The sequence below is a fragment of the Mauremys mutica genome, chromosome 7 (assembly GCF_020497125.1).
Source record: "Mauremys mutica isolate MM-2020 ecotype Southern chromosome 7, ASM2049712v1, whole genome shotgun sequence".
In the NCBI taxonomy this organism is placed as follows: Eukaryota; Metazoa; Chordata; order Testudines; family Geoemydidae; genus Mauremys; species Mauremys mutica.
This window is the reverse complement of record NC_059078.1, coordinates 52,835,330-52,851,151: the sequence shown is the minus strand read 5'-3', so window position 1 is coordinate 52,851,151 and position 15,822 is coordinate 52,835,330.

The following is a 15,822-nucleotide window of genomic DNA, read 5'->3' as shown; positions in this document are numbered from 1 at the left end:
CTCTTATGGGGCCCATTGCTCCCCTAGCTAGGCTGCACCAGTGCCCACCTGCACGTGTGGGGAGGTCCATAGCGGGCTTGGAGTACCATGCCCACTCCACTCAGCCCAGAAGGAGCTTCCCCCAGGCTAGGCCTTTGGATCAGTTCAGCTCATGCTTGGTTCTTTGGCTTCTTCCCCATAAGCTGCAGCAAGCACCCTGCTGGGGTGAGGCAGGGCCCTGTGGGGCTCCAGAGCCAGGCTGGACCGTAGCCCTGCCACAAGCACAACAGGCTGAGCTGTGCCCAGGAGAGGAGAAAGATCTGGCTTCTGGAAGAGGCTGGTTGCTCTCTCTGTGGACTAAGGAGGGATCAGAGCAGCAGAACCCAAGACGAGGCTGGTGGGCTGCCCTGGCATGACCAGCGTGGGCGATGCTGAAGCCTGCTGGCTCGGTGCTGGCTGAAGGATGGCCCAGGTACTCTGCATCTGACTAAGAACCCATCTCTGTTTGAAACCACTTCCTGGGGTTCCTTGGCTGCTTTAGTCCCGGCAGAGGGGACAAGTCTCTCCCAGGCATTTGTCTCAGCTGCACTCGTTGGGCAGAGGTCATGGGGCGAAGCAGGAAGGCCTCAGTCCAGAGGCTTAGGGCCAGGAGATGGTTGTGATGAAGTGGGAATTTTCTGTAATATTTTTTGAGTCCTGGTTGTGCCTCAGTTTCCCCTCTATGTGGCATTACCGCCTACTGCCTGGAAAGGGGCTGTTTGCTCTCAGGGCAGATGGAGAGACCTAGATCTGGGTGTCACTTGACTATCTAGGTCTTAGGTCCCATATCAATGCCAATTTTGAGAATACAAGGGCAGATCCAATTGCCCAGACATTGACACTTAGCAAGCATTGCCCCAGAGGGAGATGGACTTCCCTGCCTCTCACCAGCAAAGGAGACAAAAGCCTGGGGAAGCATTGGGTGGGGGTGTAATGATATGTGGATTTTCATGGGGATGAGACCAGGTGACTCTTGGCCCAGGAAGCAAAACAAAGGCTGGAGGAGGAGCAACAGTCTCGGCTGGCTTGGGGTGCAGGGGGAGGGTTAGAGCCCTGGCTCTGGGCTCCCCTCCTCCAAGATGGATTTGGCTGAAAGTCACTGATTTCTGTGCTAGCAAGCTCTGTTCTATGCTGTGTTCCTGTAGACTAATAAAGCTTCTGTTTTACCAGCTGGCTGAAAATCACATCTGATTGCAGAGTTGGGGTGCACCAGCACTATAGTCCAGGCAGAACAGAATCTTTTCTTTACACATGAAGATTGGGGGCTGGTGGAGCTCAGCCCCCTGTTGCTATGATGAAGATGGTTACCAGCCATTCTGTACCATCTACTGGGAAGTAGTAGCACTCATGGGCTGATGATGAGGACGGATACCAGTCCTTCTGTACTGCAACATCTGCCACAAGGCTGATGATGACAATGGATATCAGTCATATTGTACCATCAGCCACCAAGGAGGGGGGTCAAGGATGCTACAGTTCTCTGCCGCAGCATTGCATCTACCAGCAGCATTCAGTACACATAGGGTGATATTTAAAAGAGTCAAGAGACAATTTTTTCCCCTTTTCGTTCTGGGGGGTGGCGGTGGGGAGTAAATTGACGAGCTAAGTCCTGAACCACCCCGGACAATGTGTTTGACCCTACAGGCATTGGGAGCTCAGCCAAGAATGCAAATGCTTTTCGGAGACTGCAGGAACTGTGGGATAGCTTGAGTCCTCAGTCCCCCCTCCCTCCCTCCATGAGCATCCATTTGATTCTTTGGCTTTCCGTTACACTTGTCACGCAGCAATGTGCTGAGTCCCTGCTGTGGCCTCTGTCTGGAGATTTTTTAAAAATGCTTTGGAATTTTGTCTTCTGTCACCGAGCTCTGATAGAACAGATTTGTCTGCCCATACAGCGATCACATCCGTACGGTCCATGCTGGAGCTCTTTTTGGATTTGGGACTGATCAGAGCTCCACGCTGGGCAAACAGGAAATGATATTCAAAAGTTCGCGGGGCTTTTCCTGTCTACCTGGCCAGTGCATCCGAGTTCAGATTGCTGTCCAGAGTGGTCACAGTGGTGCACTGTGGGATACCGCCCGGAGGCCAATACCGTCGATTTGCAGCCACACTCACCCTAATCCGATATGGTAATACCGATATTAGCGCTACTCCTCTCGTTGGGGAGGAGTACAGAAACTGGTTTAAAGAGCCCTTCTCATATGGAGAAGTTCCAGAGCATCGCCCCAGTGACTCTGACACCAGCACTATGGCCCGAGCTTTGGAACAGTCTTTGGGAGGAACTTTTCAGTGTGTCAGACTCCTTAGTGGTCTCACTCTTACTCCTTGTTAGCCATGCAGCTTCACTGCCTTCTTAAACTGGACCTCTGGGCCTGCAGCCCCTCTGCTTCATCCTCTTAGCTCCAGTCAGCGAGTCTCCCTGAGACAGACTCTGATGGAGACTTGTCCACTTTGCAGGGATTGATGTACTGTGTTGTCCAAACAGTTAGCTTTATTAGTCACTGGATGCACAGCAGAGGCCAGCCCTCAGTTAGCACAGAGAACTGAAGGGTAAAACACAGTCTAGTCTGGGTAGCCAGAGCCCAGCCAAGCTGTAGTGAACCCCACTGTGCAAATTCTGTCTCCCCATCCTTCTGACTCCTTGATCAGATGCCAGCTGAGAGCCCTTTCTTCAGCTTCAGCCCCCTGTCACAGTGATATGTGCGATGCTCTGGAAAAAACAGTTACTTACCTCTCATAACGGTTGTTCTTCAAGATGTGTTGCTCATGTCCATTCCAATAGGTGTGTGCGGGATCGCTGGAAAGCTGGTGTGTGCGGGATCCATGATCGCTGGAAAGCTTTTCCCCTAGCAGTACCCGTCAGGTCGGCTGTGGAGACCCCTGGAGTGGCGCCTTTAGGGAGAGGTCTGTGCCACTCTCACACTTCATGTACTCACCACGCTGCTGGAGCCTCCTCGCGCGATTTCTCAGCATCTGACTGTGGAAGAGGTGGACGATAAGGTGCGAGGAGTTGACAACGGCCATAAGTGCAGCGATGATCGCAGTGGGCTCCATGCTCGCAGTGGAGTGCTGTGGCGTCCGCGCTATCACTCACCAGAAAAGTGCATGAACTGATTGCCCGCCGGCGGGAGTGACGGTTGAATGACGACAGTTACCCAAGACCACCCTCGACACATTTTTTTCCCCCAGCAGGCATTGGGGGCTCGCCCCAGAATTCCAATGGGCAGTGGGGACTGCGGGAACTGTGGGATAGCTGCCCACAGTGCACCGCTTCCAAAGTCGATGCTTGCCCCGTTAGTGTGGACTCACAAAGTCGAATTACTGTCCTTAGTGTGGATACACACATTCGACTTTTGTAAGGTCGATTCCACAAATTCGACTTAAGTTAAATCGAACTACTCTGGTAGTGTAGACATACCCTATGAGGCCTGGTCTACACTACGCGTTTAAACCGATTTTAGGAGCGTTAAACCGATTTAACGCTGCACCTGTCCACACTAAGAGGCCCATTATATCAATATAAAGGGCTCTTTAAACCAGTTTCTGTACTCCTCCCCAACGAGAGGAGTAGCGCTAATATCGGTATTACCATATCGGATTAGGGTGAGTGTGGCTGCAAATCGACGGTATTGGCCTCTGGGCGGTATCCCACAGTGCACCACTGTGACCACTCTGGACAGCAATCTGAACTCGGATGCACTGGCCAGGTAGACAGGAAAAGCCCCGCGAACTTTTGAATATCATTTCCTGTTTGCCCAGCGTGGAGCTCTGATCAGTCCCAAATCCAAAAAGAGCTCCAGCATGGACCGTACGGATGTGATCGCTGTATGGGCAGACAAATCTGTTCTATCAGAGCTCGGTGACAGAAGACAAAATTCCAAAGCATTTTTAAAAAATCTCCAGACAGAGGCCACAGCAGGGACTCAGCACATTGCTGCGTGACAAGTGTAACGGAAAGCCAAAGAATCAAATGGATGCTCATGGAGGGAGGGAGGGGGGACTGAGGACTCAAGCTATCCCACAGTTCCTGCAGTCTCCGAAAAGCATTTGCATTCTTGGCTGAGCTCCCAATGCCTGTAGGGTCAAACACATTGTCCGGGGTGGTTCAGGACTTAGCTCGTCAATTTACTCCCCACCGCCACCCCCCAGAACGAAAAGGGGAAAAAATTGTCTCTTGACTCTTTTAAATATCACCCTATGTGTACTGAATGCTGCTGGTAGATGCAATGCTGCGGCAGAGAACTGTAGCATCCTTGACCCCCCTCCTTGGTGGCTGATGGTACAATATGACTGATATCCATTGTCATCATCAGCCTTGTGGCAGATGTTGCAGTACAGAAGGACTGGTATCCGTCCTCATCATCAGCCCATGAGTGCTACTACTTCCCAGTAGATGGTACAGAATGGCTGGTAACCATCTTCATCATAGCAACAGGGGGCTGAGCTCCACCAGCCCCCAATCTTCATGTGTAAAGAAAAGATTCTGTTCTGCCTGGACTATAGTGCTGGTGCACCCCAACTCTGCAATCAGATGTGATTTTCAGCCAGCTGGTAAAACAGAAGCTTTATTAGTCTACAGGAACACAGCATAGAACAGAGCTTGCTAGCACAGAAATCAGTGACTTTCAGCCAAATCCATCTTGGAGGAGGGGAGCCCAGAGCCAGGGCTCTAACCCTCCCCCTGCACCCCAAGCCAGCCGAGACTGTTGCTCCTCCTCCAGCCTTTGTTTTGTTTCCTGGGCCAAGAGTCACCTGGTCTCATCCCCATGAAAATCCACATATCATTACACCCCCACCCAATGCTTCCCCAGGCTTTTGTCTCCTTTGCTGGTGAGAGGCAGGGAAGTCCATCTCCCTCTGGGGCAATGCTTGCTAAGTGTCAATGTCTGGGCAATTGGATCTGCCCTTGTATTCTCAAAATTGGCATTGATATGGGACCTAAGACCTAGATAGTCAAGTGACACCCAGATCTAGGTCTCTCCATCTGCCCTGAGAGCAAACAGCCCCTTTCCAGGCAGTAGGCGGTAATGCCACATAGAGGGGAAACTGAGGCACAACCAGGACTCAAAAAATATTACAGAAAATTCCCACTTCATCACAACCATCTCCTGGCCCTAAGCCTCTGGACTGAGGCCTTCCTGCTTCGCCCCATGACCTCTGCCCAACGAGTGCAGCTGAGACAAATGCCTGGGAGAGACTTGTCCCCTCTGCCGGGACTAAAGCAGCCAAGGAACCCCAGGAAGTGGTTTCAAACAGAGATGGGTTCTTAGTCAGATGCAGAGTACCTGGGCCATCCTTCAGCCAGCACCGAGCCAGCAGGCTTCAGCATCGCCCACGCTGGTCATGCCAGGGCAGCCCACCAGCCTCGTCTTGGGCTCTGCTGCTCTGATCCCTCCTTAGTCCAAAGAGAGAGCAACCAGCCTCTTCCAGAAGCCAGATCTTTCTCCTCTCCTGGGCACAGCTCAGCCTGTTGTGCTTGTGGCAGGGCTACGGTCCAGCCTGGCTCTGGAGCCCCACAGGGCCCTGCCTCACCCCAGCAGGGTGCTTGCTGCAGCTGATGGGGAAGAAGCCAAAGAACCAAGCATGAGCTGAACTGATCCAAAGGCCTAGCCTGGGGGAAGCTCCTTCTGGGCTGAGTGGAGTGGGCATGGTACTCCAAGCCCGCTATGGACCTCCCCACACGTGCAGGTGGGCACTGGTGCAGCCTAGCTAGGGGAGCAATGGGCCCCATAAGAGGGCTGCTTGGGATGGGCAGTCCCACAAAGGAGGCTTGCTTCGGGGCGAGGGCTGGGCAGAGCTTTCCTAGAGCTCTGGGCGTCAAAGATCAGTATGGGCCTGCCCCGCCCAAGCTTCCCCATCAACCTGCCACCCAGCAGTCTCTGCAGGGAGCTGGGTGGGCCTGGGGCACAGGCAGGGGGAGGAGAAGAAGGGCTCCTCACCCCAGTCTCAACCTGTGCTCATGGGCGAAGAGTCCTTGTTGTGGGGAGACAGACCCCAGGGCTGGGCTGGGGCAGGTCCCTGGGGTGGGTGGTGCAGACCTCAGGGCTGAGGAAAGCCCCTCGGGTGGGAGGCACAGACCCCAGGGCTCGGCTGGGCTGGGGGAGCCCCTGGGGAAGGTAGCACAGACCACTGAGCTTGGCTGGGTGTGGGGAGGCCCCTGGAGTGGGAGGTGCAGACCTCAGGGCTGTGCTGTGGGATCCCCTGGGGCAGGAGACACAGACCCAAGGGCTCAGCTAGCCTGGAGCGGACTCCTGGGGTGGGAGATGCAGACACCAGAGCTCGGCTGGGCTGGGGGAGGTCCCTGAGGTGGGGGCACAGACACCAGAGCTCAGCTGGGCTGGGGGAGGCTCATGGGGTGGGAGGTGCAGACCCCAGGTTGAGGGCGGGTGCCCTGGCTGGGGCTGTCTCTGTGTGGGCGGGCGGTGTGTTCCTGAGCGCAGCTAGGGCCCGGGTATATGGGTGCTGCACTGGGCGCTGCCCAGCATCCATAGCAACAGCCTGGCAACCTGCTCTGGCTTCCCAAACAAGGGCAGGCAGAGCTGAGCTGAGCTGCATCCAGTCTCTCAGAACTGCCTCTTGGGGATTCATGGGGCCGCATGGGCACCAGTCCTTCCTGCTGCTCCTGGCCCTCTGTGCCACAGGTAGGCAGCTTGGTACTGAGCGATGGGCCACCCACTTGGTAACAGGGGGAATCCACCTTCCAGCCTCCCTTACCCGGGTGCTGAGGGCAGGTGGAGGGCATGGCTCTGCCCCAGGGAGCCAGCACAGCCAAAACCCTGTGTCACCGGCATCCCTCCCACCCCAAGAAGCCAGCACTGCCTGAGCCCCATGGCAGCGGCAGTCCCGCGCCCCAGGGACCCAGCACCACATGAGCCCAATGGCACTGGCAGCCCTCACCCCATGAAGCCAACGCAGCCAATGTCCCATTGCACCGATAGGGTCCCCACAGGGTGCAGTCAGTGTTGAGGAGCTATCCATCCAGGGAGGGGTGCCAGAAGCTGGGAGAAGTTGCAAGTCTTGGCTGGACAGCAATGGGCATGAGCCATCCTGGATAACACTGTCTCCTTCTGCTTCCAGGGGCCTTCGTCAGCGCCACAGGTAAGAACTGAGTGGCCAGGAACTGCAACCAGCAGCCCTAGTGGCCCGCATGCCCGGATGTTTGCCCAGGTGTGTGTGGGGTGTGTGTGTGAACCCACCCAGGTGTGTGTGTGTGTGTGTGTGTGTGTGTGCGTGTGGGTGTGCCCATGCGTACGTGTGCCAGGTGTATGCTCCCCCTCCCTTGTCCACCCACTCGGACAGCACTCCCCTTCCGTCTCCACCCCCACAGTGGACAGCGTGTCCCCTCTCCCTCCTTCCCCCAGACAGTGCTCCCCATCTACCTCTATCCCCTGGGACAGTGCTCCCCTTCCACCTCTGCCCCCTCAGACATCTGCCCCCTCAGACAGCGCTCCCCCTCCCTCTGCCCCCTTGGACAGTGCTACCCCTCCCTGTCTGCCCCCTAGGACAGCATTCCCCACCCCCTCCATTCCCTTGGCCTACACTCCCCCATTCCCTCAGCCCCCGGGACAGAGCACCTTCTCCCTGTTCGCCCCCTCAGACAGCGCTCCCCCTCTCTCTCCCCCAACCTCAGACAGCCCTCCCCGTCTGTCACAGAGTCCTCGGGCGATGCTCTGGAACTACTCCATACGAAGCCAGTCAGGACTCTGGGGGAGCCTTCTCTCTCTGAGCATACTGTCTCCAGGGCAAGAAGCTCACACAGCTTCCACCTTCCTGGATCTGACCTCAGAGCATTCAGCATCCCCTTCCACACCGTGCGCTTCCTGCAGTGAGTCCGCCTGGGTGAGGCTCCTGGGGAAGCCAGAGGGCTCTGCACCCCACTCCACTGTCAGACGTGACTCTCAGCCAGCTGGTAAAACAGAAAGTTTATTAGTCAACAGGAACACAGCATAGAAGAGAACTTGTTAGCACAGAAATCAGTGACTTTCAGCCAAGTCCATCTTGTGAGGAGGGGAGCCCAGAGCCAGGGCTCTGGTCCTCCCCCTGTGCCCCAAGCCATCAGAGACTGACTTGCTGGAAGCTGCCTGGCCCCAGCTCTGCCCGTTGCTCCGCCTTTGTCTCGCTTCCCGGGCTAAGAGTCACCTGGTCGGATCCCCACCCTGGGTCTCAGGTTACGAAGGGCCTGACATAGCATTAGTGCAAGCAGCTGGAAAATCCCCTGCAAAAGTCATACCCCCCTTAGTCCCACCACCTAGACATTGACGCAATACACAGGGAAACTGAGGCACGCACAGCATTCATGAAAAACAGTAAGACTCACATAGGCTCACATACAACATAATAAGGGAGAATCCCCACTTCGTCACACCCTCTCCCTCCGCCACCTGGACTGTGCTCCCCCTACCCTCCGCCCGCTCAGACAGTGCTTCCTGTCTCCCTCCGCCCTGCTAGACAGCTCTCCCGCCCCCTCCGCCAGCCTAGACAGAGCTCTCCGTCCCTGCCTCTGGATAGCGCTCCCCTTCTCCATCCGCTCCCTTGGACAGCGGTCCCCCTCTCCCTCTGCCCCTCTGATACATAAATTCACAGCCCCTCTTAAATTCACAGCACCTCTTAAAATCATAGAGAAGGGACCTTACACCTATCGACTTTCTGATGGGCGGGTATGGAATGCTTCTTATCTTGCACCTGCCTATGCACCAAGAGGGGATTGTGCCAACACCCAGTCTGCATTGGATGACTTCACCATAGAACCAATACAACAAGACATTGGACTGGAACCGGGGCTTGAGAGACGGCCTGTCAGATCCAGACGACCACCTGCCTGGGCTAGAGACTATGTTATGTAGTATCTACAGTGTTTTCAGTGTAATATTTTTGCCAATAGTATAATGTCTTGTTTCCTATTTGAAATGTTTATTTTATTTGGGAAAGTTTCAAGCGAGGAGGGAATGTGGTATTTAGATGCTGCTTGTATTATTAAAACTGGGAGCACTGGCTGCTGGGAGTCTGAAAGGACAGGAAACAGGAAGGAATGGGGAGGCGCTGAGGAGGCTGAGTGAGAATTACAGAGGGTGCAGCAGTAGCATGGTAAAGAGGTTTTCACTGTAAAAATAAAGTCCTGTTGAAGTTTGTTAGTAACTTGCCTGGTTGATACAGCTGGCAGACATGGGAGGGAGCACGGGTTGGGGGCCAGGAGGGACCAGGGGCCAGAGGCTGGGAGGGAGCAGGGGATCAGAGGGAGCACGGATTGGGGCTGGGAGGGAGCAGGGGTTGGGGCCTGCGAGCTGTGAGTGAGTAGGGGTTGGGGGCCAGGGGATGGGAGGGAAGAGAGGTCAGGGGCCACGGGCTGGGTGGGAGCAGGGGTTGGGCGCCAGCAGCAGGGAGGGAGCAGAGGTTTGGGGCCAAGGGTTGGGAGGGAGCAGGGGGCCAGGCACTGGAAGGGAGCAGGGGTTGGGGGGAAAAGGCTTGGGGGGGATAAGTGGTTGCGGGGGGCCAGGGGCTGAGAGGGGCCAGGGGTTGGGAGGCAGCACAGGATGGGAGGTAACAGGGATTGGGAGTCAGGCACTGTGAGGGATCAGGGATGTGAGGGGCAGGGGCTGCGAGGGAGCAGGGTTTGGGGGAGCGGGGGCTGGGAAGGAACAGGGGTCAGGGGTGTGATGTTCCCCTCTGGTGTTATCTGGACCGGTGATCTGCTAGGTCACCCAAATCCTTGACTCTGGGAACCAGCCTTACCCTGCTCTGCTGTAAGAACCCCCCACTCCTGGGCTGTTCACGCACAGCCTCTGGCATATAAAGCTGCTCCTTGGATTGTGCAACCGAATGACACTAGCCAATAGCTCCGGTCCCAGACACAACCTTAGGAACCTCCGTCTTGCAGTGTCCAGTTATGTCTGCTGATACTGCAAGATTATATGAGTTCATTAATTTAAACAACTAAATTGATATTTACCAGGCTTGTTGTCCCAAGGGGAGTCTCTGGCACACTTCAAACTAAATGCACTGCTTCAGATAGAATCATAGAAGGTTAGGGTTGGGAAGTAGAAGTGGGTGGCAACCTTGGCAGCAGTGACTATGAGATAGTTGAGTTCAGGATCCTCACAAAAGGAGGAAATGAGAGTAGCAAAATACAGACCCTGGACTTCACAAAGCAGACACCTGGAGTATTGCATCCTGTTTTGGTCCCCCCCCCCACTACAGAAAAGGATGTGGATAAACTGGAGAGAGTCCAGCGGAGGGCAACGAAAACTATTGGGGGCTGCGGCACATGACTTACGAGGAGATGCTGAGGGAACTGGGGTTATTTAGTCTGCAGAAGAGAAGAGTGAGGGGATTTGATAGCAGCCTTGAACTACCTGAAGGGAGGTTCCAAAGAGGATGGAGCTCAGCTGTTCTCAGTGGTGACAGATGACAGAATAAGAAGCAATGGTCTCAAGTTGCAGTGGGGGAGGTTTAGGTTGGATATTAGGAAACACTGTTTCACTAGGAAGGTGGTGAAGCACTGGCATGGATTACCTAGGGAGGTGGTGGAATCTCCATCCTTAGAGGTTTTTTAAGTCCCGGCTTGACAAAGCCCTGGCTAGGATGATATAGTTGGTGTTGGTCCTGCTTTGAGCAAGGGATTGGACTAGATGACCTCCTGAGGTCTCTTCCAACCCTAATATTGTATGATTCTATGACTTTGTCCCCTTAGGGAACTGATGGGCAGAATCCTGGGAGGCTAATAGGAGGGGGAAAGGAGTCCAGGAGGGCTGGCTGTATTTTAAAGAAGCCTTATTGAGGGCGCAGGAACAAATCATCCTGATGTGCAGAAAGAATAGCAAATATGGCAAGCAACCAGCTTGGCTTAACAGTGAAATCTTTGGTGAGCTGAAACTCAAAAAGAAGCTTACAAAAAGTGGAAATTTGGACAGATGACTAGGGAGGAGTATAAAAATACTCCGCAATCATGCAGGAGTGTAATCAGGAAGGTCAAAACACAACTGGAGTTGCCTCTAGCAAGGGATGTGAAGAGCAACAAGAAGGATTTCTACAGGTATGTTAGCAACAAGAAAAAGGTCAGGGAAAGTATGGGACCCTTAATGAATGGGGGAGGCAACCTAGTGACAGATGATGTGGAAAAAGCTGAAGTACTCAATGCTTTTTTTGCCTTGGTCTTCACAGACAAGGGCAGCTCCCACACTGCTGTCCTGGGGAACACAGTATGGGGATGAGGTGAGCAGCCGTCAGTGGTAAAAGAACAGGTTAAGGACTATTAAGAAAAGCTGAACATGCACAAGTCCATGGGTCCAGATCTAATGCATCCAAGGGTGCTGAGGGAGTTGGCTGATGTGATTGCAAAGCCATTGGCCATTATCTTTGAAAATTTGTGGCAATCGGGGTGTGGGATAAGTAATGAGAAACGCTGAGGTTGTTTTGCTTCTGAGATAAATTAATTACGCTGGATCTGCGTGTGAAGACTTGGCTCTGGGTTTGTTTTCATTAGTTAATTAACTGTAATTAGGATAATGAGCTAGACAGGTGTGTCGGATGTTAATTATCCCAACTAGTTACAGTTGTTTCTGTTATCTTAATTAACCAATTGGTCATTACCTGATTGCTGAATGAAACTATGTATAAATGCATGCTGGGATAGAATAAACGGAAGCTCTGCTTACGATCGCATTTTGGCTGTCAGACTCCGTTCCTGCTCTGCGGTCCAACAAATGGTGACCCCGATGTGATTATTGAAGATAGTGTTGGTGGCCTGAGTTGATAAAAAAAAAAGCCGCAGGACGTCCGAAAAAGAGAAGCGCGCCTGAGTGTCAAGCGGCGGCTGCAGGGCGTCCAAAGAAGAAGGACGCATCTGAACAGAGTTGTACGGCTCGGAACCATAGAGCGTCCAAACGGAGAGAAGCACCTGAAGCCCAGTGCCGAGCGGTAAGCTGCAGGGCGTTTAAAAAAAAAAAAAAAAAAAAAGGCACACCTGAACCTAGAGGTGAGCAGTAAATATGGGAGCCGCTGCGTCTGCAGAGGAGAAAATGGTGCATGAAATTCTGACACGCATCGCGGAGCGACGGGGAGAAAAGTTCCCCTCTGATGCATTATCCCGCTTACTACAGTGGGGACGTTCAAGGGGACTTTCTGTTTCACCCAATACAATATTTGATAAAACTGTGTGGGAGCGGATGGGCTGTGAACTTTGGAAATCAGTGGCTCAGGGTGACAAGGAAGCCTTCTCCCTGAGTCCAATATGGAAGAAGACAACAGAGATAGTGGAAGCCTTTGCAGCCGAGGCAGGAGTACAGGCGGCTCTCTCTGACCTTTGTCACCCAACGCCCGGAATACCCTCCGTTTTGCCGGTTGGAGCCAGGGATTTTTTTGGTGGTGAGGACACAGTGATACCCTTGGCTTCCGACCCCTTCCCTATGGATGATGTTGCCTCTGCTACGATGCCATTACCCTCCAACATAGCTATTGGCCCTGATATAACTGATCCTGCTTCGGTCCCGCTACCGCCCGATACACCCGAGCCTATGGAGACAACTTTGCCATATGCACCCCTTTCAAAGCCGTGCCGTATCCACGGGACCCGGGGGTGTCATGAATGCGGGGAAGCAGAGGAGGCTCGGGTGGAACATGTGCCATCACAGCCATGTTCTGATTTTACTCAGTTTACCCGGTCTGATGCTCTTTATGAGGAACTGCAGCGCCAGGGTCGACAACTGCAGGCCATTTTTAACAAATTGGATCAAAAACAAGGTTTTCCAGCTGGATCATCACGGTCACGTCTTCACGAGTGTTTTCGTCCGACTTGCCCTTCTGCCCCACCTGACCCCGGGGACCCTCCGGACCCAGTACAGCGTTGGCACGGGGTCATAAAGGAAGCCATCCTTGAAGGGCTGACACCTGAGGCCTTTCCAGTAATTACGCCAGACCCTCAACATCCTAATCACCGACAATGGGCCCCTTTGGATTGGAAATTGATCCGTGAGGCACAGAAATCAATTATGGCTTATGGACTAGATAATCTATATGTACAGTCTCTTATCGAACAGGTATTTACGGGCCAGGCGATGTGTCCGTATGATGCAATTAAACTAGCTGATCTGCTTCTTACATCTACGCAAAAACTGTTGTGGAAAGATGATTGGGCCAAGAGAATCGACTTGGCCCTTGTCCACAATCTGGATCTGCCGGACGGTGATCCCCGGCACGTGGCCACTACTGAGATGCTTTTGGGAGCCGGCCGTTTTGCTGACCCGCATTTGCAAGCCCGTCTTGAACCCCGGATCCTGCAGCAATCACAAGAACTAGCTTTGGCTGCTTTTAAGGCAGTACCCCAGATGGGGAAGCCGAACCCTCCCTATGCTAAAATCACACAAGGCCTATCAGAACCATATTCCACCTTTCTGGATCGCCTCCGAGAGGCTATTGATAGATCACCTAACCTGACGCCAGAAGCCAGGACTGCAGTTGGACTTGATCTTGCCACCCAGAATGCAAATTCCACTTGCCGCCGTATCTTAGCCACCTTGCCCAAGACTGCGTCCCTGATGGAAATGATTGAAGCATGTAATAAGGCCACTATGTTTGAGGAGACGGATAAGGCAGCAATTCATGCTGAGGCACAGGCCTCTGCACTAGCCGTGGCGTTACGACCTCTGCTCGGGCGACGATGGGGGGCTAAAAGATCGACCCGGCCGGCCGGCCCTTGTTTTAGTTGTGGAAAACCCGGGCACCTCTGGCGGGACTGCCCAATGCAAAATGGGCAGCGAACCTTTGATATGTCATCTAGAGCTGCAACAGGCGCTTGTACACGACGTAATAGGTTTGGGCAGCGAACCTCTGATATGTCTCCTAACTCTGCAACTGGTGCTTGTGCACGATGTAATAAGTTTGGACATCATGCCAATGATTGCTGGGCGCGTTACAAGAAAGATGGAACACCGCTGCCGGGAAACGGATCACGGAGCGCCCCTCGGAGGAGCGCGACGATACAAGTACCTCCACCTACCAACCCGGCTGCCTGGAACACCTCACCGGAGCAACCCGTGGCAGTGCCGGAGTGGACCTGGCCACAGCATCAGATGTAGTTCTAGAGACTGATAAAGTTCACGTTCTTCCTTCTAACACTGATGGCCCATTAGGATTCGGACTAAGTGCTCTTTTGATTGGCCGTTCGTCAACATCAAAACAGGGTATTTTTGTTTTACCTGGCCTTATTGACGCCGATTATACCGGGAACATTGGGATAATGGTACGTGCCCTCTGCCCCCCTGTAACTATAATTGCTGGCACGCGCATTGCTCAACTAATACCCTTCAAGGGATGTGTACCCCGATCGACCCCGATTGATCGTGGGTCCCGAGGATTTGGATCCACTAGCCCTCCCCAAATCGCTTTTGCTATGGACATTAATTCGCGCAAGCCCACCCGTACTGTTCGGCTTCAAGGGTCCGATGGGCGGCAGATTATTCATGAAGCCTTGCTGGATACAGGGGCCGATGTGACTATAGTGCCCGCTCGGTTTTGGCCGGAATCTTGGCCCTTGCGGGATGCCGCCACACCGGTGACCGGCATTGGTGGGACTCAATTGACTCGCATTAGTGTGAATTTTATTACCATTTCTGATGTGGAAGATCCGGCCACAAGCGCAAAAGTTCGCCCCTATGTAATGCCGGCTCCGATATGGCTTTTAGGTCGGGACTGTTTAAGTCAATGGGGCGTTGTGTTGCAAAATTCACCTTTTGCTTAGCGGCCACTGAGGGGCGACCGATCCTACAGCTGGAATGGACAACCACCACGCCGGTCTGGGTCGCTCAGTGGCCGCTGCCCAAAGATAAGCTCGCCCGGGTGCATGAACTTGTGCAGGAACAATTGGCTATGGGCCACCTTGAACCTTCTGTTAGCCCTTGGAATACCCCTATTTTTACCATTCCCAAAAAGTCTGGGCATTGGCGTTTGTTACAAGATCTACGCGCTGTCAATGCAGTAATGAAGGATATGGGCGCCCTCCAGCCTGGGCTGCCCACACCTACTATGCTTCCGCACGGATGGCCTCTGCTTGTTGTTGATCTAAAGGACTGCTTTTTTACCATTGCCTTGCATCCCGCGGACCGCGAGAAATTTGCCTTTTCTGTGCCTTCTATAAATAAGGCTGCACCTGCCCGGCGGTATCAATGGACTGTTCTGCCACAAGGTATGAAAAATTCTCCTACCATTTGTCAATCTTATGTTGCTTGGGCTATAGCACCCCTGCGATTGGCGCACCCTGATTGGATTATTTATCATTATATGGATGATCTTTTGTTTACTGGCGCCCATTTTGCTGTGGATGCGGCGATTGCTGAAATTGACTCAGTTTTGCGAAAGGCTGGGCTGGTGATTGCTCCAGAAAAACTTCAGCGGCAAGCCCCATATCGGTATCTTGGTATGGAAATTACGGATTCGATTGTACGCCCACAGAATTTAACCTTTCGGATGGACATTCATAATTTACATGACGTTCAGCGCTTGGTGGGCGATTTGCAGTGGGTTCGCGGTCTTTGTGGTATAACTAATGAGGATCTTGCGCCCTTGGTTCAACTGCTTCAAGGCGGACATGCTCCGGATGAACCTCGCTCTCTGCAGAGTCAGCACCAGGTTGCCTTACAAAATATTGCAGATAAACTTGCAACACGTTATTCGGGGCGTATTTATCCGGACTTGCCCATTTTTTTGGCAATTTTTTCTAAAGATGCCTCTTTGGAAGCTTTACTTTTTCAATGGCATGAGGTCCTTTCCGATCCACTGGTGGGCATTGAATGGCTTTTTCCACCTTCGCACTAT